The sequence below is a fragment of the Malaclemys terrapin genome, chromosome 11, assembly GCF_027887155.1.
Source record: "Malaclemys terrapin pileata isolate rMalTer1 chromosome 11, rMalTer1.hap1, whole genome shotgun sequence".
Classification (NCBI taxonomy): Eukaryota; Metazoa; Chordata; order Testudines; family Emydidae; genus Malaclemys; species Malaclemys terrapin.
This window is the reverse complement of record NC_071515.1, coordinates 46,035,814-46,057,060: the sequence shown is the minus strand read 5'-3', so window position 1 is coordinate 46,057,060 and position 21,247 is coordinate 46,035,814. Positions and strand designations below refer to the sequence as shown.

General features: G+C 41.4%; 1 protein-coding gene and 1 long non-coding RNA gene across 2 annotated transcripts in view; both read right to left on the bottom strand.

Annotated features, from left to right (window-relative positions):
* Positions 1–13,892, bottom strand: part of FIGN (fidgetin, microtubule severing factor) — a 39,451-nt gene extending 25,559 nt beyond the window's left edge. Inside the window, exon 1 of the mRNA XM_054043282.1 lies at positions 13,848–13,892. The gene's annotated coding sequence lies outside the window, so the exon portion shown is untranslated. The remainder of the gene's footprint in view (positions 1–13,847) is intronic.
* Positions 1–21,247, bottom strand: part of LOC128845072 (uncharacterized) — a 127,343-nt gene that overhangs the window by 44,417 nt on the left and 61,679 nt on the right. The window lies entirely within an intron of this gene.

Below are 21,247 nucleotides of genomic sequence, written 5' to 3'. Positions count from 1 at the left end.
CCATTCACCAAAATACCATCCCCCAATATAATACTGAGTTGATTTAATTGAATCAGTTAAATTTTAAGAGAAATCATTTTCAGGTATAAGGATTAAATAAATAGTGAATTACCTTTTATAAAGATTCATGTTACTATAATGTTACAAACATTTGCATTGGAAGGGAGCTCTCCTGAGAACTGTTCTATTTTTGGTCTCAGAGTTATGTAATAAAGAAAGAATATTGATCCAAATAATGCAGTCTCTGTAATTCTAATGCCAAGAGATCTCCTCTAAAACTACCTTTCTGCACATGAAAAAATAGGTTTAAAGTTTCTATATGGACACAGTGGCTGAAATCCTTTCACTTTCAGGATTCAGGCTAACGATCAAGTAAAGTCTGTTGAAGAAAAAGAATGTGTTATTGCATAATTTTGGGATGAAATTGGTACAGATGAGTATAGCCTCCTCCCCCATGACCTTCACCTGAATGCTTATAAATGCAAGAGGATCCAAATGAGAAGTTTCCCAGTCGCTTTTCAGGCTGCTTGACATCCACTACTCAAGGGTTGTAAACCTTCAGTATTCAGCTTTAATAGTGCAAAGATGGAACAATATTTACTCTGTCATTGGCAACCAATTAGGATGACACTAACTCTGAACATTCAACTGACAAAAAACACACTTTATACATTATCTGTGAGTTTACGAATAAGATCTATAAATTCTAATTTCAGTCATAGTGTGGGTCTGACACCGTTTGCTGTCTCTTCTGTGCACCGTAATCAGAGATAGACCTGCACTAAAATGTTTGGATCTGTGTATAAACTATTCCCAAGCTGGGGCTACTTTAAATCCAAAGTTCTAGTTCAGGCCCATCTCTAATATTAATTCAGTTCAAGTCAGAAATTGGATCCCAATACAGGAGCTAACAGTGTGTATATAAAAAAAAAAAAAAAAAACACCTCAGAGTTTAAAAGTGTTTAGGGGATGGTATTTTAAAAATCAATGGGAGTGAGGCTTTTGAAAATCCTACTTTGTGCCTATCTGCATCTTTGGGCACCTAAAACTTTTGAAAATCTGTCCACCAGTCTCCCTAGTAATCCTAAAATTGTGATGCTCCCAGATGTTCATGGCTAGTTCCCATGAGTTCAGTGCTTCAAGGAACAGCAGCGTGAATCCACATGCTAAAAAACCAAGTTAAACAAAGCCAAAATATTAGGCCAATTCTCTGCCATTTAAGTCAATGGAGTTACACTAGGAGATTATTAATAAGTGCATATAACAAGCCAAATTAAGTAACTAATCTGCGTGGAAAAATCAGCTTTAGGTGTTACTGACACCTGTTTGTTTGGTAAGGCAATTTAGCAGAGAACCAAAAACTGAGCAGGGGAAAAAAAGAGTATCAATTGCCCATAGTTAAGCAAGCATTAATGTTTAAATACTAGCATATCATCAGAGGGGTAAATTACGGCTTGTGCCTGTAGGAATCAGCATAATTCTTCAGATGCGCTGGTGTAGTGTGTTTGAGAGCAGCAGGTTCTACATTTGTAGCACTCCCCTTAGCATTACTCTACAGCAGTGGTGGGCAACCTGCGGCCCGTGTGACAGTTTGGTTACATTGACCGTCTTCAGGTATGGCTGTCCGCAGCTCCCAGTGGTCGGGAATGGCGAACCAGGGCCACTGGGAGCTGCGGGCGGCCGTGCCGGCGGCCAGTCAATGTAAATAAACTGTCTTGCAGCCCGCCAGCGGATTATGCAGACAGGGTGAAGGTTGCCCACTACTGCTCTACAGCCACTAGAAGGTGTGCAGGCATGGGAGGGGACATAATTACACATCTAATCCAACCTAGCACGCTCCTTCCAAGACCTGAAATGCTTTGACCAGTCTCTCTTATGGGGCTTAGGCAGTGCTAGCAATGCACCCATGAATGCCACCTCTACGGTTTGGCTACGAGAGAGGGGAAGAGACTCTCCCTACCTGTCTAGTGCACCCCATGGACAGAGCCCAAACAAGATTCACAATACAAATCATTAATTCAGCATGAAACGGAGTTGTTTGTAGTTTGTAAGCTGGCATTATACAGCACTTCTTATAACTCAGATATATATGTTACATTTTATTTATTTATTTAAATGCATTTACTCTTCTAGATACTTAATGGATATACTTATATCGCTAGAGGTTACCATCTTAACTTTTTAAAATAAAAGATTTCCTCATGCATTTAATCCAGATACGGCACAAACCAGTGTTTGAATTGAGTCAATAAGCCTGCAAAAATGATCAAGTGCAGCTTCTTGTAATTGCATATTGCGTGTTGCTATGTATGTCAGATAGCATCTCTGCTGAAATTATACCTGCTTGACAATAAATCTGGAAGTTACTCAAGTGTACTGTAGCCAACTGTTAGATTTAAAAACAGTCACAACATACTATTAGTGGCATTCAGCCAATCTCTCAAGGAACACAATGACCCCAACTTTATTCTGAAAACTCAGTTTGAAAGCCAATCTATTCCCTAAAGTAATTTTCAGCACTGCTTAAAAAGCTTGGAAAAATCAGATTAGAGTAAATCAGGTTATGCAGATGTTACCAGAATGTAACTTCTAAAAATAACGTTATAGATCAATTCAAGTAAGCTTCAAATACAGTGATCTCACCTTTTCCACAGCAGTGCACTTGTACCTTATATAGTTCTGCTCTCAAATTATCAGAATGATGTAAGAAGTCTGTAGAAAGTCTGATACAAAAACATTCTAGTGCATTGAATGGATTTATGTCTTGAAAGTTTTATGTGAACACATTGCATACAGTATCTGATGGACCTATTGCATTATATGGTGTATTTTTGATATCTGTAGGTACAGAATAAGTAGATACACCTCTACCCCGATATAACGTGACCTGATATAACACAAATTCTGATATAATGTGGTAAAAGCAGTGCTCCGGGGGGGGCGGAGCTGCGCACTCTGGTGGATCAAAGCAAGTTCGATATAACGCGGCTTTACCTATAACGCGGTAACATTTTTTGGCTCCCGAGGACAGTGTTATATCGAGGTAGAGGTGTACTTTAATAAACAAGCTCTTAGAATGTATTACCATGATATATAATATGAACCAATTTTACTCCAATTTTTGCTTAATCTTGCCATTGCCATTGTAAACTTCCACAAGAAATAACAAATAATCTGTTTACATTTATCTAATGAAATAAATAAATTAAAAAAAAAAGGAAAAGAAAAGCAGTATTATGCCTAAAACATGTCATTGCATGACACACACCTTTTGAAAGCCTGCCATAATCACAGAAAACCCGCACTCAAGCCAGGTCTACACTACAGATCTATATCAGTATAACTACGCTGCTGAGGGGCGTCAAAATCCACACCCTTGAGTGACATATCCCGACATAATGCACCATATAGATAGCACTATATGAACAGTAGAGCTTCTCCTGTTAGCAAAGCTACCACCTCTTGGGGAGGTGGATTCATTATGTCAACTGGAGAAGTTCTCCCGTCTGTATAATAGTATCTTCACTAAAGCGGTGCAGTCGCCCAGCTGTAGCGCTGTACATGAAGACAAGGTAGGGAATGCCTATCAGACACGCCCATGAACTAATGGGGAGACATATAATCACTGGACCACCTATTAAAACATTAGTAAGATGAAAGCGGGTATATTTTAAGTAATATAAAATGCACACACACGATCTCATGCGCTATCCAACCCATCATAAAATGAGCAGACATATTAAAAAACAAAATGTTCTCAAATGTTTCAAAAGAAACTAATATTTCAATTTATTTAGTCTTGACAATAGCTTAATTGCAACATATATTAATCAACAGGCTTACACGCTGAACCTATTGCTTCCGAACAGCATGAAGGCCCAGATTTTTAAAGGTATTTAGGCATTGTTCCACTCAGCATTGCAATGGCTAACTCACTTAGGAGCTCAAGACTCTTATTTTCAAAAGTGACTTGGGCACTTAAACTTGTAGGAGTGCCTAAATCACTTTTGAAAATGAGAGACTTAGGACAAGCCTACACTTAAAATGCTGCCTCAGCATTTTACTATGCTGACAGAAGAACGCTCTCCCATTGGCATAGTTCATCCACTTCCCCGAGAGGTGGAAACTATGGCCCTGGCTGCACTCAGGACTTCACAGCGCTGCCGCGGCGTATATGTACTCCACCTCTCCGAGGGGAGTAGCGTGCAGCGCTGTAGGTTCTGATTACACTGGCACTTTACAGCGCTGTACTCGCTGCGCTCGGGGGGGTGTTTTTTCACACCCCTGAGCACAGCAAGTTGCAGTGCTGTACACCGCCAGTGTAGCCAAGGCCTAAGTCAATGGGAGCAGCCCTCCCGCCAACACAGCGCCATCTACATAGGGGGAGCAGAGGTCTGGTCGGTATAACGTTCAGGGGTGTATATACTTCACACCCCCAGTGACATAGTTATACTGACGCAGGTCTGTAGTATAGACCAGACTTTAGTCTCCTAAGTCAGTTAGGTATTGCAACACTGAGTAGAGCAATGCCTAAATATCTTTAAAAATCTGGGCCTAAATGTCTCCATAGAATTGGTTCCACAGAGTGGCAATTTATTGCTTTGTATATTCAAGTGGAACATAAATTAGTGCTTAACTGAAACATCACTTGCAGTAAGAAATGAAGGTCGTCTGAACATGTGGCTAGATAATCTGTTTTCTTGCTACAGTAACTCTGTTAAAATGCTATCTTGGCTTATAAAACATATTTCTATTTTGACTACCAAATTAGGACATCTAGACCACGTCTACACTACCTCCCTCCTTCAAGAGCCAAACAAGCTTTACCAGTAAAAGCACAGTTTTGGCAGCGTAACTGTACCTACACTAGGGACTTCTGCTGGCACAGTTAGGTAAGTCAGGGATCATGCCCCTGACCAAAATACTTACGCCAGCAGAAGTATGCAGTGTAGACATGGCCTTAGTTACAGAAGAGTAACAATTTTCAATAATTAATACTTATTTATGAAAATTCAGCATCTGTGTTTGTGCGCTATTTAATTAAAATTAGACACAGTGCCATTACTTGAATCTGACCATTCAAATCCTTGATTTAAAGTACCTTCCTAGTGCAAGTGCAAATCTAGAGATCTGCTTAGCACCCACAATTCTCACTGTCATCAACAGGAGTTGCAAGTGCTCAGCATCCCTCAAGATTTGGACCCAAGATCCCACTAAGAACACTGAAAGCCTTTCTCCCATTGAAGCCAATGGGAGTTTTATCAATGAGTCCAACTTAAGCAGGATCAATCCCATTGTTAACAGAATGCAACAATGGAAACAGACTGGTGGTGTCACAACAACATGTAATTCACTGAAGAATGGTGCAGTGATCGTAATTACAGACAAAGAGAGTAGATAAATAGAAGTAAACACACCTACAATAACTAGGGTAAAGAACTCTATTTGGAATGATGACAGTTATATCAGGAATCAAGAAGTAGCAAATAGTATAGCAGAAAGTTCGCCAGTGTAATGCCATAAAAACATCCAAATCCAGAAGCTTTAAAAAACAAACTGAAGTAACACCATGTAGAGTGTTATTTAAAACTTTGCTGCAGGTCATACCTCTGAAATTTGGACCATTACCCTTAAAGCCTGGCTCACTAGAAAACCCCAAGAGTTCCATAGTGGAGTAAAGATCACATGTTGTATGCAGTGTTGTTGTAACCATGTTAGTCTGAGGCCTTGTCTGAGGCCTGGGGAGGAGGATCGATCTAAGTTACACATCTTCAGCTACGTGAATAATGTAGCTGAAGTCGACGTACTTAGATCGACTTACTGTGGTGTTTTCACTGCAGTGTGTCGAATGCTGCCGTTCCCCCATCAACTCTGCCTGAGCCTCTCACGGCAGTGGATTACAGGAGTCGACAGGAGAGCGCTCGGTAGTCAATTTATTTAATCTAGACTAGACGCAATAAATCGACTCCCGCTGGATCGATCACCGCCTGCTGATCCAGCGGGTAGTATAGACATACCCTCAGTATATTAGAGGCACAAGGTGTGGGAGGTAATATCTTTTATTGGACCAACTTCTGTTGGTGAGAGAGACAAGCTTTTGAGCTACACCAAGCTCTTCTTTCAGAGCTGTGTAGCTCGAAAGCTTCTCTCTCTCACCAACAGAAATTGGTCCAATAAAGGATATTACCTCACTCACCATGTCTCTCAAAAGATCAGATGGTAATAACTAGAATTATTTGGAGATTAAACATGACTGCTTTCTACAATGCTCTTGTTAAAATACCTAATATTTCCATTCTCAGGAGCTGAATTCTCTAGGCCAATTAGTTACATTTAATACAAAAAATATATATGGTGTCTACTGAAAAAATATGCTATGTAGCTTTTAAGACTTCCCTGTAGTTTGAGATAACACAGAACTGTGGCCTAGAAAAATGAACAAACCCTATTTTAACAGCTCCCAGACTACCAATGTCCATATGTTATTCTTCTATTTGTATTCTCTTTGCTTTTTCAACCTAAACCACAAAATGTTTTGACTTATACTTGCATTTTCATTTTGACATGTTTATTTTATGGTATTTGTTTCTTAAATCTCTTCTGGAACTCTACAGAGCTGATGTGAACATCAAAGTCTGCTCAAAGTAACAAAAGTGCAGTCCAGTGGAATTAAATGCAGTTGTGTTTTGATGCTAAAATAATCTTATAAATGCACAGTTTCACTGAATAACAGTGGTGGGAAAATCTCAGAAGGATCAGACAAAAAATTGTTTGGCTCAAAGAAGCACCACAAATGTGGATGCTTTTCTGAACATAGCGACAACACTAAAAAGACATGACATTTTGCTCTGGACCTGTCATTAAGAACAGGCTCTCTCAACAGCTTTCCAGTGCTCCCAGCAGAACTAAAAAGTACAGAGGAGTCAGCTGACAGATGGGTTGGACAGTAGTGCATTTTCTTGGGGGTAAATATTGTAAAGGGAAGGAGGAAGGAGAGGGGCTGCACTAATTTTCAGCCACTGGGAACTTATTGGCCAAAGTACTTGGAGGCAAAATGAAGGGAATGGAAATTGAGGTATTTTAAACAATAGTGTCTGGGTGGGGGTCATTGTAAACTGTACTGATGCTGCCAGTCTCACCGGGTACCTGCAGCACTGCCCCACTTTGAAAAAGAGGATGAAAGTAAAATAATGGAACCTTCATCCCCATCCCATGCACCATTCCTAGGGGTTAATTCAAGAGCACAGTGCAATCAAGAAAAGTTACCAGCCCAGGCACAAAATCTGCTCACACATCTATGATGATGATGATGAATATGAATGATTAATGATAATGAAAAAAACATAAATTATACTTTAATTGCCCATGAAAAAAATATTTGTTGTGGATCAAGTAAAATGTAGCAGGGCTAGCATAATGCTTTTATCTTCCAGACGATGGAGCCTTGCAGGACAGCTGCTACTGTGCCCCAGAGAGTGCCTGTAAGGGACTCCAGAGCAGCACTGAGACTTCAGGGAAAGGTCATTGTCTTCATCAAACATCATGGCAACCACGGTGAAAGACTAAAGGGTATTTCAGAAATGCTCCTATTTATTTAACTATTTACCGATCATGTACACAAGATAGGATACACCAGTCCAAAATACAAGTAAAGCATACTCATATTAGATAATAATTAAAAAAAAAAACTCCTACAAAAATCAAAACTTTCCAAACTCCATACAGAGACTTTTCCCCTCACAGTTGATGAATGCATGTGAATCAGAGGAAGATTACAGAGTGCCATCCAAGCACTGGGAAGTTAGGGGAGAATGAGGTAACCGAGGCAATGTCTACACTTTTGGCAGCATGTAAAAGTACAGACACTGCATATCCAGCTAGCGTGGGTATAAACAGCAGTTTAGACAGTGAGACATGGCTTAGGCAAGTAGAGCAGAGTGCCTTACACACATGAACTCTATAGCATATACCCTACACAACTCTACGCCTCTTACATCTACACTGCTATCTTTTGCAGTATAATGTCCTGCCTCCCCCGCCAGAGCCTTTCCTCACCTCAGTCAAAAGCTCCACGGGAGCTGCTATAGCCTTTACCCCTGCTGGACCCAGCTTGGAGTATCAGGCATTGGGGTGCTTTGGCCGGGGGGAGATGGAGCCCCCAATCATTAAAAGTTAAGTTAAAAGCAGCACTCCAGAGCCTTAACGTGATGACCACCAAACAACAGGAAAGTGACACCATTTATATAATTGGTAAGACATAAACCCTGTATCTACACATGCACTCTAGTTGTTTCCCTTCTACTTTGATACTAATAAGAAAAGCTCTTTTTCTAATGTGAACCATTTATTAATAGTATTACTATAGTGCCTGGGAGCCCCAGTCATGGACCAGGACCCTGCTCTAGGTGCTGTACAAACACAGAACAAAAAACAAAAAAATAGTTCTTGCCCTAAAGAATTTATAATCCTAAACGTAAGATAAGGAGAACAGATAGATACAGACCGAAAGATGGGGGAAATAAGGAAACATTATGCCCTCAGGCACTGCACACCCATACCGCTGTGTCATAACATTCTGTTGGAGCTGCCAGCAGAGGGCTCTGAACTACCCATTTTATATATTTATTTCTAATGGTGCTTCATATGCTGTTTATATATAACCAAAAGAGCTTTTCCTTGCATGAACCTCAGAATGTGGCCGTGATCACAATGGGTACAGCTATCCTTTAAGGACATTGGCAATTATTGTCACCATACTTCCTGTGAGGCAGTTCAAATTGCTTAAAACTTTGATAATGATTACTTGACTGCATTTAAATGAAGGTCGTTTACACCCTCTTATTCTCTGCTTGTATAGCGCCTTTCATGCAATGTGCCTCAAGGCTCTTTTGAAAGAACACTAATCAGTACACAAAATTATATTGAAGCAAATAACCTTGTCACAAATTCCATTACACAGTAAAAGCTAAATAAAAAATAATAGCTTTCCTGACTATATTTGAAAATATATCTCCACTTAGTGTCAAGCTTTTCAAGTTGAAGAGAATGCCACAGAGGAGCACGGGTCCCACTGAACAGCTAGGGAAATAAAAAGCTAAGAGATTGCTAAGATACACTTGCCCAAGACTATGTTATACCTGATGAACAGAAATGGCAGTTGTAAAAATCAACACATATTAAAACTGCCAGTTAATACCAAAGCCAAATATTTTCTACAAGGAACCTTGCAGTAACAGCTGGAGTTTATGTCCTATCAGGCATACCTGCCAGCTGGGAATGGCAATAATGTAGTCTTGCAATAGCTGACTATTTTAAGGTTTGACTGAGGCAAGATTGACATCAACCTGACAATGTTACTTAAAGGAAAACTGTAACCATTTTGCTCAGCCTGCCAGTTCAAAAGGGAAGAAGCATTTCTTGCCATAAATAAGAGTAATTTCTTATCTATACACATGTACAATCTCCTAGACCAGCTCAGACAAATGAAAATACTTCCTTTACCAGCAAGTGTAGACAGGAGAAAAGATGTCTGATAATGTCACTCCCATTATACAGGGGGCTTGTTGTTTACTCACTGGCAGCCCTGATGTTGACTACAAACTAAACAAACTTCCCGGCCACCACACTATCAGGTGGGATGTCTGGGCTGCTATAGAAGGTCATGGATGTTAGAAATTACCTTTCTTTAACCAACTGGACTTTCATAGCAGTATCGAATACTAACAAAATGAGTGACTAGGTCTACTTAAATAGCAAACTACAGTCCCACCCCTAAAAAGGGTCACATCAGAAAAGGCTGTTACCTTTAATTAAGGCTGATGAAAATTCATATGCAAAAGAGAATCCCCCTGGCTGGCCTGCACAGGGGACTAAAATCCAGCGTATAATCATTGGAATCCCTTTTTTTTTTATTATTAAATGGTTCATTTACTGATGCTACAATACATTTTTAACATTACCCATATGGGAGAATACCAGAGAATAAACTATCTCTGCGATCATGCCTGCAGACCTGCTCAGCAGCACTTTCTTAGAAGCAACACGAAACCAACAATCCTTCCAGGCAGAGGGAGGGTGAAGCAAACAGAAGGGATAGCGGTCACCCAATACCCTGAATGGAGGAAGGGGACCGCACTCTCCTTTTTTTTTTACTGAGAAGAAAACAAGAAATGGAGAGAAGGGAGAGGCTCAAATAAAACCAGGTAACAAGGGAATGGTGGCAAAGAGAAAAATGCACAAACATGTGAGATGGTCTCTGCTCCTGTTCCCTTGTTTCTGCATTTCTTCCCCCCTTTATTTTAGCCTAAGAAGGTGGGGAAAGGAAGTGTGGGGAGTAGAGTGGGGAGACAAATGAAAGAACAGAAACAGAAATGTTACTGCTAATTTTACTTGCCACTGAATAAGTAAGGACATAAAATCACACCTTAGGATTTGGGACTGTCCCATTTTATAGTTAGGGAAGAGAGGAACAAGCGGAACAGAGGTTCTCCTTACGACCAAAAAATAAAACTCAGAGTGCATGGTACCACTGGCCCTACGTCTGCCCAAGGTGATGAAATAGATGTTGTTCATAGAGCCCTCCTTAGCTCCCAGCATTTACACAGTTTACCTCCCTATAACGTGATCTTTCAGTAAAAAACAAACACACAAAAAACTTTCATTTTGGAGGACAAACAAACCCTTCTTGGGACCCCAAAAGAAATGATTTAATGGCCGATTGCCACTTCTTGAATTAATTCTTTTTCAAGTATAGCCTATGAAATCCTATTTCCTAACCATTTATGGGCAAATTTTGAAGCCCTCACTCAGGCAAAACTTTGGATAGGTTTCTCCTCTCTTAATTTCAATGATTTTAAAGCCACCCCATCAATTCTAGTTATATCCTGATGTATCACCCAAAATAATTCACTTTCTTTCTTGAGATGCAGACCCTTCAAATACATGTTGTTCTCCTTTGGTTGTTTCTTAGCCAGGCCATTGTTCATTTAGTTACTTTAATTTTTCCTCAGTAAAGTCAATGCCTCTAGCCCATGATCATTTTATGCACCATTTTCTGAACTTGTGTCAGTTTGACAATATCTTTCCTTCAATGTCATTTCCAAAACTGAATAGAGTAGTTCAGCTAATCACACCAAGTCATAGAGAGGGGAATTTTTTACTTCCCTGCTGTGTGACATCACTGGTCTGAATATATAGTCCAAAAATGACATTGAACTTTTGTGATAACGCAGCACATTGCAAATTTACACCTTCATTGTTGTCCACTAATACCATATGTAGGGTGACACTAAGACTAAAAATTACTTCCAGAATATAGCGCAAGCACCTTGGCAGAAGGTGCTGGGGATTGCAGTAGCCATACTGAAGAGAAGGGCCTGCTAAAGATAGTGCTCCCCAGCTTGGGGAGCATTTAGGCTCCTGGGCATTATGGCAATACAAATAAAAAATAAAATAAAATTAGTAACTTGTGTACAACCAGTCCCAAAGTATAATATCACTTCAAATCACTTATGTGCAGAATTCCCCTGGAGTCACAGCCCACATGTTGGATCTTAGGGAAGAAGAATATTCTCAGTACTCAGCAACCTGTTCAGCCATCAGGGTGTAGCACCACTCTGTATTTTTAGTGCTTGGTTTCAGAATAAATGCCAGACTTCCTTCCCTTTAGCAGAACTGGCAGTACTGCCAAGAGATTTAGAGGATTATTCAGCTTCACTTGGACATTAACCTTCTTACAGTCTATAAGCAGGTGGTGACAAGATGAATGAATCCCACTGGAATGGCAAGACTAACTCAAAGAAAAATACAATAGGACCATAATCAGTACATTGGGCACATAGTCTAAAATGGTATAGTGGATAAAGCACAGGACTCGGTTCTATTCCTGGATCTACTACAGAAGGCTTACTTAAGCTGTCTGTGGCTGAGATTTCCCCAGCTGTAAAATGGTGATGATATCTACCTAACGGGGCTGTTTTGAGACTTCTCTAATTACTGTTTATGAAACAGTTTGAGAGCCTCAGATGGAAACCTCTACAGACATACAAAATATCAAGAGGAAAAAAAACTGTGGGTCATTCATATCTAGACAGATCTATATGTGTGCAACAAGGGAGTCTAAGTGAGAAAACTGAAACCTCTAAAGGAAGTGGACAGCCTGCAATCATGTCTGTACTTTTCCATCAACCTCTGTAATTAGCCATGCCACAAGCCCCTAAAAGCTGGACCATCGTACGGACCTAAACTAAGGAAAGGAAACAGATGGAAGGTCCCTGATGGAAGTTGACACTTTTACCAAAGAGATATTACTTCCCAAAGGGGCCAACAGTTATAGATGCTTTGTATGTGGGAGTAGGTGAATACATTCTGTATTCCAAATGTCTGTGGTCCACAATGGAATTCCACTCCAGGCCATCATTACACCATAGATGGCATCACATGAAAACTCTGCCACCAGCCAAGAAGGTCTGATTTCTTATTCATTCCACTCAATTCTCCCAAGCTCTGCAGCCTCAGCTGAAAATTCACATACTTTCAAACATCTTCTCTAAGACCTCCCTGTTCATTATGGGCATGAGTCTCTCAGCTGTGCAAATCAGCATAGCTTCACTATAGTAGTATGCCAATTTACACCAGGTAAGAAACTAGCCCTATATGTCTGTGGGTACTGTCCCTGCTCCCAGCAATATGGAGATGGTCTTAGAAACAACTGGAGATGGCAGAGTCCCTTTGGGGATGGCACATGTTAACTTAGTAGCTAATGTTGAGAATAAATACACTAAGAGCTCAAAGTCAAGATGTATAACATGCCATACTAAAGAGGAACAGAATGAGAAGTAAAACTATTAATGGCAATACAATAAAAATCACTGGGAAAAATAAGCAGTAAATCAGTTCAGTACAAAACCTTAGAGAACAAAGAGATGCTCAAGGCTATCAAGTACCTGATTCTAGAGAGTTCATTCTGCACATATCAAGCACCAAAGGGGGTTGGAGGTAAGGGTGGGAGAAGAATAAATCATTACAGACATTTGTGGACTTTCTGTTAGGATATGTCTACCCTAAAGCCAGAATAGAGTTCCTTGAATTGGTGTGCAGTAAAGCGGGAGGACAACTACACCACAATGACCCTTTCAAGAGTCTTTGCTTATAAAAAGAAAGTATAAAATACAGGATGCTCATTGACAAAGTCTTTTACAGTCACATTTCCCACTCCTCCATAATGGGATAATTACAGTTGAATTTCAAACACCAAAAAGGCATATATACTTTTTGTAACCTTGGAACTGGTAGTCCTAGAACAATGGAAAAGGAAGTAAGTTGAACATAAAAATGGGATGTTTATAAGGGATCAACAGGCGCCTTCCATCACCTGTTTAAAAGTGTTTCAACGAATGCATATGGGGGTGTCACAAGGTGGCTGACTCCATAACCAAAAAGTACATCCAGCTCCCCTGTGCTAGAGCAGGTGCTCCCAGTTGGGCCAGTAAAGAGGGCAGGGGCTACAATTGGGCTATAAAGGGTCTGAGGGAGCTTAAGAAAGAACAGAGCTGGAAGGGAACAGGACTGGCTGTGGGAAGGAACTAGCTGAGAGTGTGTAGCAGGAAGCAGGAGCAGCAGGACTGTCTGAGGCCCCTGGGAGGGAAGGCAGGGAGAGATCTGAAGGATGAGCTTAAGACCTGGTTTGTTGGTTGGTTTGTTAAGTTGGACACTAAAATAGTCTCTGACTGACTGCAGACATGGCAGTGAGTCATTAGGGCATCTCAATCGACCCCTGGCACAAGTGAGGCAGATCCTTGGTACCAAGGAAAAAGAAAGTTGAAGCCGGGGTTTGACTAATACCCCACCTAGTTTGGGTGTTCAGGAATCGACGAAGCCAAAGTATGAAGAAGCCTGCTTTGAGGAAGGAAGGTTCACCCCAAGCTGGTGCCTTGAGGGATGGTAGCAATCTCAGGAGATTCCATTCCAGTTTCCGCTGGGAGCCAGATGACAGAAGCAGCATGAGGTGCAACTGGAGCTAAGCATTCAATCATAGAAATGTAGGGCTTACAGGGTCCTCAAGAAGTCAAGTCCTGAGATGAGGCAGGACCAAGTAACCTAGACCATCCCTGACAGGGGTTTGTCCATCCTGTTTTTTAAAAAAAAAAAAATCCAATGATGGGGATTCCACAAACTCTTTTGGAAGCCTATTCCAGTTCTTAGCTGCCCTAATAGTTAGAAGTTTATCCTAATATCTAACCAAAATCTCCCTTGCTGCAAATTAAACCCATTATGTCTTTCCTATTTTTCAATGGACATGAGAACAATCAATCACTGTCCTCTTTCTAACAGCCCTTAACATATTTGAAGACTTGTCAGGTCCCCCAACTCTTCTTTACTTAAGACTAAACATGCCCAGTTTTTTAAACCTTTCCTCACCGGTGAGATTTTCTATAACTTTTATAATTTTTGTTGGTCTCCTCTGGGCTCTCTCCAATTTGTCCACATCTTTCCTAAAGTGTGGTGCCCAGAAGAGGGCACAGTACTCCAGCTGAGGCCTCACCAGTGCTGAGTAGAGTTGAACAATTACCTCCCCATGTCTTACATATAACACGCCTGTTAACGATGATATTAGCCTTTTTTGCAACTGCATCATATTGTTGATTCGCATTCAATCTGTGATCCATTCTAACCCCTAAAGCAGTGATTCTCAAACTTCTGTACTGGTGACCCCTTTCACATAGCAAGCCTCTGAGTGCGACCCCCCCTTAAAAATTAAAACCCCTTTTAAATATATTCAACACCATTATAAATGCTGGAGGCGAAGAGGGGCTTGGGGTGGAGGCTAACTGCTTGTGACCTTCCATGTAATAACTTTGCAACCCCCTGAGGGGTCCCAACCCCCAGTTTGAGAACCCCTGCCCTACAGCCTTTTCAGCAGTACTACAATCTAGCCAGTTATTCCCCATGTTGTAGTTGTGCCTTTGATTTTTCCTTCCTGGAATATTTTGGACTTTTCTTTATTGAATTTCATCTTGTTGGATTCAGAGCAATTCTCCATTTTATTAAGGTAATTTTGAATTCTAATCCTGTCCTCCAAAATGCTTGCAGCCCTTCCCAGCTTGGTGTCATCTTCAAATTTTATAAGCCCACTCTTCACTTTATTATCCAACTCATTAATGAAAATATTGAACATACCACTACCTCAATATAACGTGACCCGATATAACACAAATTTGGATATAACGCGGTAAAGCAATGCTCCAAGAAAGGGGGGGGGGCGGCTGTGCACTCAAGTGGATCAAAGCAAGTTCAATATAACGCGGTTTCACCTATAACGCAGTAAGATTTTTTGGCTCCCGAGGACAGCGTTATATCGAGGTAGAGGTGTAGTACCAGACCCAAGACTGACCCCTGCAGGACCACATTAGATACACCCTCACCGTCTGTCAGCGAACCAGAGAACTACTCTTTGAGTACGGTCTTTCAAGCAGTTGAGTGCCCACTTTATAGTAATTTCATCTAGACCGCATCTAGACTGCTTATGAGAACATCATGTGAGACTGTGTCAAAAGCTTTATTAAAATCAAGCTATATCACTTCTACTGATTCTGCCTTATCCACTAGGCCAGTAACCCTGTCAAAGAAGGAAATTAGTTTGGTTTGGCATGACTTGTTTTTGAAAAATCTGCTTTGGCTATTCCTCATAAACCTTTCATCTCCTAAGTGCTTACAAGCGCATTGTTTAATGATTTGCCCCAGTATCTTTCCAGTTAATGAAGTAACTGGTCAACCCCCCGCCCACTCCATCATCTTGCCAACCTGAATATATCTAACTTATCTAAACAATTTTAACCTGTTCTTTCCCTATTGTGGTTTGTGTTCCTTCCCCCTTGTTTTAAATATAAATTATGTTGAGTATCTGGTCACCATTAATGTATATTTTGCTTCAGTCTTCACTAAAAAGATTAAACACCTCAGCCTTCTTGATGTCATCAGTTATTAGTTCTCCTTTAATGCTAAGTAGAGGACCTACACTTTCCTTCTCTTGCTCCTAGTGTATTTAAAGATCCTCTTCTTATTGCTTTGTATGTCCATTGCTAGGTGTAACTCATTTTGTGCTTTACCTTTCTGATTTTGTCCCTACATCCTTCTTTCATACTCCTCTTTAGCATTTTGTCCATGTTTCCACTCTTTTAGGATTCTTTTTTGATTTTCAGGTAATTAAAGAGCTACTGATGGACCCATACTGGCCTCTTGCTTTTCTTCCTATCTTTTCTTCACATCATGATAATTTACAGTTGTGCCTTCAATATTGTTGCCTTGAGAAATTGCCAGCTTTCCTGAACAACCTTTTCCCTTAGATTTTCTTCCCTGGGGAATAGAACTAACAGTTCTCCGACTTTGCAAAAGTCTGCTTTTTTGAAGTCTATTGTCCTTATTGTGCTGCTCTCATTCCTTCCTTTCCGTAGAATCATGAAATCAGTCATTTCATGGTCACTTTTACGCAAATTGCCTTCTGCCTTCAGATTCGCTACCAATTCCTCCCCATTGGTCAGAATCAAGTCTAAAATAGCCATCTCCCTGGTTACTTCCTCCACTTGCTGAAGTGTAAAGTTGTCCTCAGCTTACTAGAAATGTTGTGTTTTGCCAAATACTTTACAACATATATCTGGGTAATTAAAGTCCTCCATTACTACCAAGTCTTGTGTTCTCGATATTGCTTGAGGAGCAGTAGCAGTAACTCCTGAAGTTTCTGAAGATGAACAGTGTCAGGGGCACAGGTTTAAAGCAGAAAAGAGGGGTTCGAAGCCTGTGAAGTGTGAGGCCCAATGGAGGGAATATTTTGCCTGGTGGTGAGTGGGGTACATAAAAAGTGTTTGCCCCATGTAAATTGCGCTTTTTAGATTGTCTCGGCTCCATGGAGCACAGAAGAAGTGGGGGAGATGCTCAGCGGAACTCCACTTGTTATATGATTCAAGAAGGGACAAGGACGGGGGGGCTCTTAAGGGTTTCATCCTTTTATTGAAGTGGGGGGGGATGAGCCACGTTAGAGGTATTGCCCCAATAAGAACACAGACTCTGGGAAACTTGGATGCTGAAGATCTGAGTGCCTCATCTATTGGTGTGATCACTGGGAGGTTTGGACCAGAAGGGGTAGATCCCTGAGTGTTTCACGTGTGGGGAAACGGCATACAACTGATGGGTCTGGACCCTTGAAGAATGAACTTGGGGGAAAATGGTGTCTGTGGAAGGGGGAGAGCCCTGCAGAGTGAGGAAAATACCTCCTTAGGTGGAGGTGCCAAGGCAAAAGGGGCACTGGGGAGCAGAAACTCATGGCAGAGACAAGATCATATATAGTGGGGACGTAGACAGAGCCTCGGGCTGATCAGTGTGCAGCAGGGACCCACAAAAGATTTCAAAGGAGCCATGTTTGTGAGACGGGCACAAGGATGGAGGCTTCTCCCAGGTCACGCCTCACACTCTGTTTGTGACACTCCTCACCAACTGCCACCAAACCTTCCCTCTGGAGACCTATATCCCTCCTGTGCAAGAGGGAAAGAGCAGCAACAGATTCATCACGCTGTCCTTGTGGACTTGTTACTGCTCAGAAACATCACCACATGGATTAATACCACTGATCTTTGGTGGTTACTGGAGGGGTAATTGACTTACTCTCCTCCTGGCCCTTTTCTCACTCTAACTCCCATGTTAAACTGGAACTAATTAGTTCTAGATCAGCAGTGAATGAAACCTTAAAGGTAAACAGTTGGGCTGATTTGCATCTGGATGTTCTAAGTATTACTGAGATGCCCTGAAATGATGCTCCAAGTAGTAGCCTGGGAGAAGTGTGGTGGCTATAGACCTTTGGAAAGCTCTTTGAGGCCCACCAAGTGCTGAAGTTTCTAGCTTGCCTGAGCCAGGGTGTACAAGGCACTACCAGGAACTGTTTCAACAAAAGTTGGTGCCCACAGCACTGCAGAGATCCCCAGGGCAGTGGTGAGTGATGATTACACCTGTGTCCCCGTGAAAGCTAGTCCTACTATAAGGGCAAAATATAGCCTGGTAATAAGACTGTGGCAGGAGAAGCACTTTGCCAAAGACAAGCCAGAGCTGAGTTCTCCAGTTTTCAACCAGGATAAAACATCACTCTTTTTAACAGTGTCCATTGCTAAAGCTGCTAAAGTGTGAGATGCTCATTGCTAAAATAATCTGAGAAGTGGAAAAAAGCAAGATGGCAGTCAGAATGGTGTGATGTAAAGATGTGATATCTGCTAGCACCAGAGATGTTTTGGTGGCACCAGTAGAAACTTCTCCAAGCATGTCCTAGGACCAGTGATCAAAAATGAAAGAAGCTGATCCCCGCCAAGGACAAAAGGCATTAAGGCTCCAAGACATAAAATATGAGACAGGACAAAAGACCAAGAAAGGATAGGACAAAAGTATACTTACAAACTTGATCAGAGAAACAGGAAAATAAATCAAGTTATTTAACAAAAAAATAAAAAGGTCCCAATGACTGAATGACTCCAGAAAAGCCACATGTGCCGAATCACCTAGAAATCCAATTTCATCAGGCCAGATTCATGGCACAGGAAACAGCTGCAGAATTTCTGGCATCTTCTCAGTTGATAGTTTTTCTGCAATCCCTCTGCAAAAGGCTGTTTTCAGAATTGCACTGTCTCCACTAGCCAGCTGTACACAGGCAGAGAATTTCTAAAAAGAAGCATGTTCAACCTTCACTTTCCCTTTCTTTTCCTCATCTCCCTCCTGTTTGCCCTCAGTTTTATATGTACATTGTTAAAAACAGTTGCACACATCCATCCTTCTGCACATCTTCTTTAGCTACCACTGATCTGGCTCTTTTCCAGTCAACTAACCTGGGATTTCTAAAACCAATTAACTGCTCTGCAGGTTCTGTTTTCAAAAGTGCTGATTCAATGTTGTAGAAGAGGTGAATCAATGATGACCAACAACTAAAACACAAAACAGAGGAATCATTTACAGATCTTCCTTCCAGCAAGATGACAAAACATCCTCCTTTTTTTCCTCCTCTCTGAAACTTCCTATAGACTGTGTTCTGCCAGCAGGTGGAAAAGATCTGACTAGCTGAAGCCAAAATGAGACTTTTGGAGAGTGATCAGTTCTTATTGTGTGGATGTTTTGGTTTGCTTTCATTCCCTGCCACTATTGCCCTTTGCAAACAGCAGTAGGCATCCTCATAACATCCTTTATTAAACAGTAAAGTTTGTTTCCTTACCTGTAATTTTCAACTGGACAGTGTTCTCAGTCCATTTGTGAGACAAGGCCTACCTTTTGCCTTCATTCCATGCTTTGGAGGTAGACACCAGACCCTCATGAATTCTCCCCCTACCCCCAAAGCTGATTTCTGGAGTCGCCTGATGACTCTTGACACATTTACAGCTCAGGCATACTGCTATAGCTGAGGATACATAAAAGACTAAGAACAACATTAGAAAAATATTACCAAAAAGCAGGAAAATACAAGTCTCTCTTTATCTCCTTCTCCCCACCCACCACATAGTAAAATAAACAACTAAAATGTTTTGCTAGATCAATGTCTCTTATTCAGCCCCCACATGTTATTCTCTTGCCTTTTCAAGCCAATAAGGCTTAGAGAATTCTTAGATAAGCACAAGTGGATTCTGATTGTGCAGCAGGTACCTGCCTGCTGCTGATAAATTTACAGGTAAAGAAACCAATTCTATCTTTCTTCCACCTGGGTACTTCCTGCCCTGTCAGCCAGGTATGGGAAATAGCGAAAGCATTAACAAACATCTTCAATAAATGGAAGCGGAAAATTAGACACAACAAGGACAGAACACATAGTCAAGCCCTTTAGTACAAGCATCTGAAGATTAGAAGATCTTTAATCCAAAACGCACTGAAGATCAAGTTGATACATGGCAAATCACATTGCAAGATACCCTAAGCTCATCCGCTCATGAGGAAGGGACACACCTGGTGGAGTAAATCCTAACTATTGTAGAGTCGTCTCTACTGAACAACTTATAGGCCTGAATAATGGCTTACATTATCCATCAAAAAATAGTAGATTTATAAGCTTTGTACCCTTTCTCAAGTCCCCCATGAAAACAGCATCAAGCTTCTTCTCAGTTGTTATATACAAGATTTTATTCTGTGCTCTGGCCACATTCAGAAGCATGAAGTGGAGTTACTAGGGTGTGGAGGGCTGTGGTTCAAAAAATAAAATAAAATAAAATAAAATAAAATCGGTAAGACATCCTGGAGCTGGCCTAAGAACTAAACATCATCAGGAAATAATTTCAAATACTTTGTTTTAATAGACAGTAACTGCCAGTGTGCTCACTCTTCCTGCCAGTTATTGCCAAAAGGACGGCCATCTTGAGGGGTGAGAAAATAAAGGGAAGCTTTTCTGCCTAAAAATGAGGGTCTTGCTGAAGACTTACTGCAGTGGTCCCCAAACTTTTCAGGGTCGTGCCCCCCCCTCCCAGCCATGGCTCCGGGGGGGTGCAACGGGGGCAAGGGAGCCGCAGCTGGGGCCAGATCTGGGGCCGGGGCCAAGGCTGGGGCAGGGCTGGGAGCAGAGCCCCAGCCAGGGGGCGGGTGCAGAGCCAGGTGACGCTCTTTCCCCACCTCCTGTGGGAGCTGGCCTGGGCCCTACCGCACCCTCCAAACGTTCTTCAGCACCCCCTAGGGGGGCTCGCCTTACAGTTTGTGGGCTTCTGACTTACAGAAACATGTGAGGCTCCATTGCTTAACCAGCCTCCTGATTGGAGCTCTTGCAACAAGCTTAAGAAGCATTTTCGATAATTGACGGCCAAACCATGGTTCTCCATGACCTAGATAGTTCTGCTGGATCGAGGAGCAGTTGCTTCATGACTGAGCCTTTAACACAGAAATCTGGGTTCCCTGACTATCAGGATTGCATCCGCTTTGTGAAAACACACAAGACCAAAGGGCATTGCTGAAATTGTTATTGATCGTGTCTGACTGCAAAGCACTGATAGCTTTGGTGAGCTAAGTGAATCATAATGTGGAGACAGACCTCATTGAGGCTGGAAGAGCAAAAATAATCCTATAGAGCTATATCCTGAATTGGAAAGACAAGAGACTCCATGTGCCTTGTACACTGCGAAATTCATACCAGGCAAAAACCAACTTATGTCGTCTACAAAGAATGTTGAATACAAAGCATAAGAACCTTTCATCCACAGGAACTGCAACCAGTGGCCTCTATCGTGAGAGAACTAGCCCATTGTTT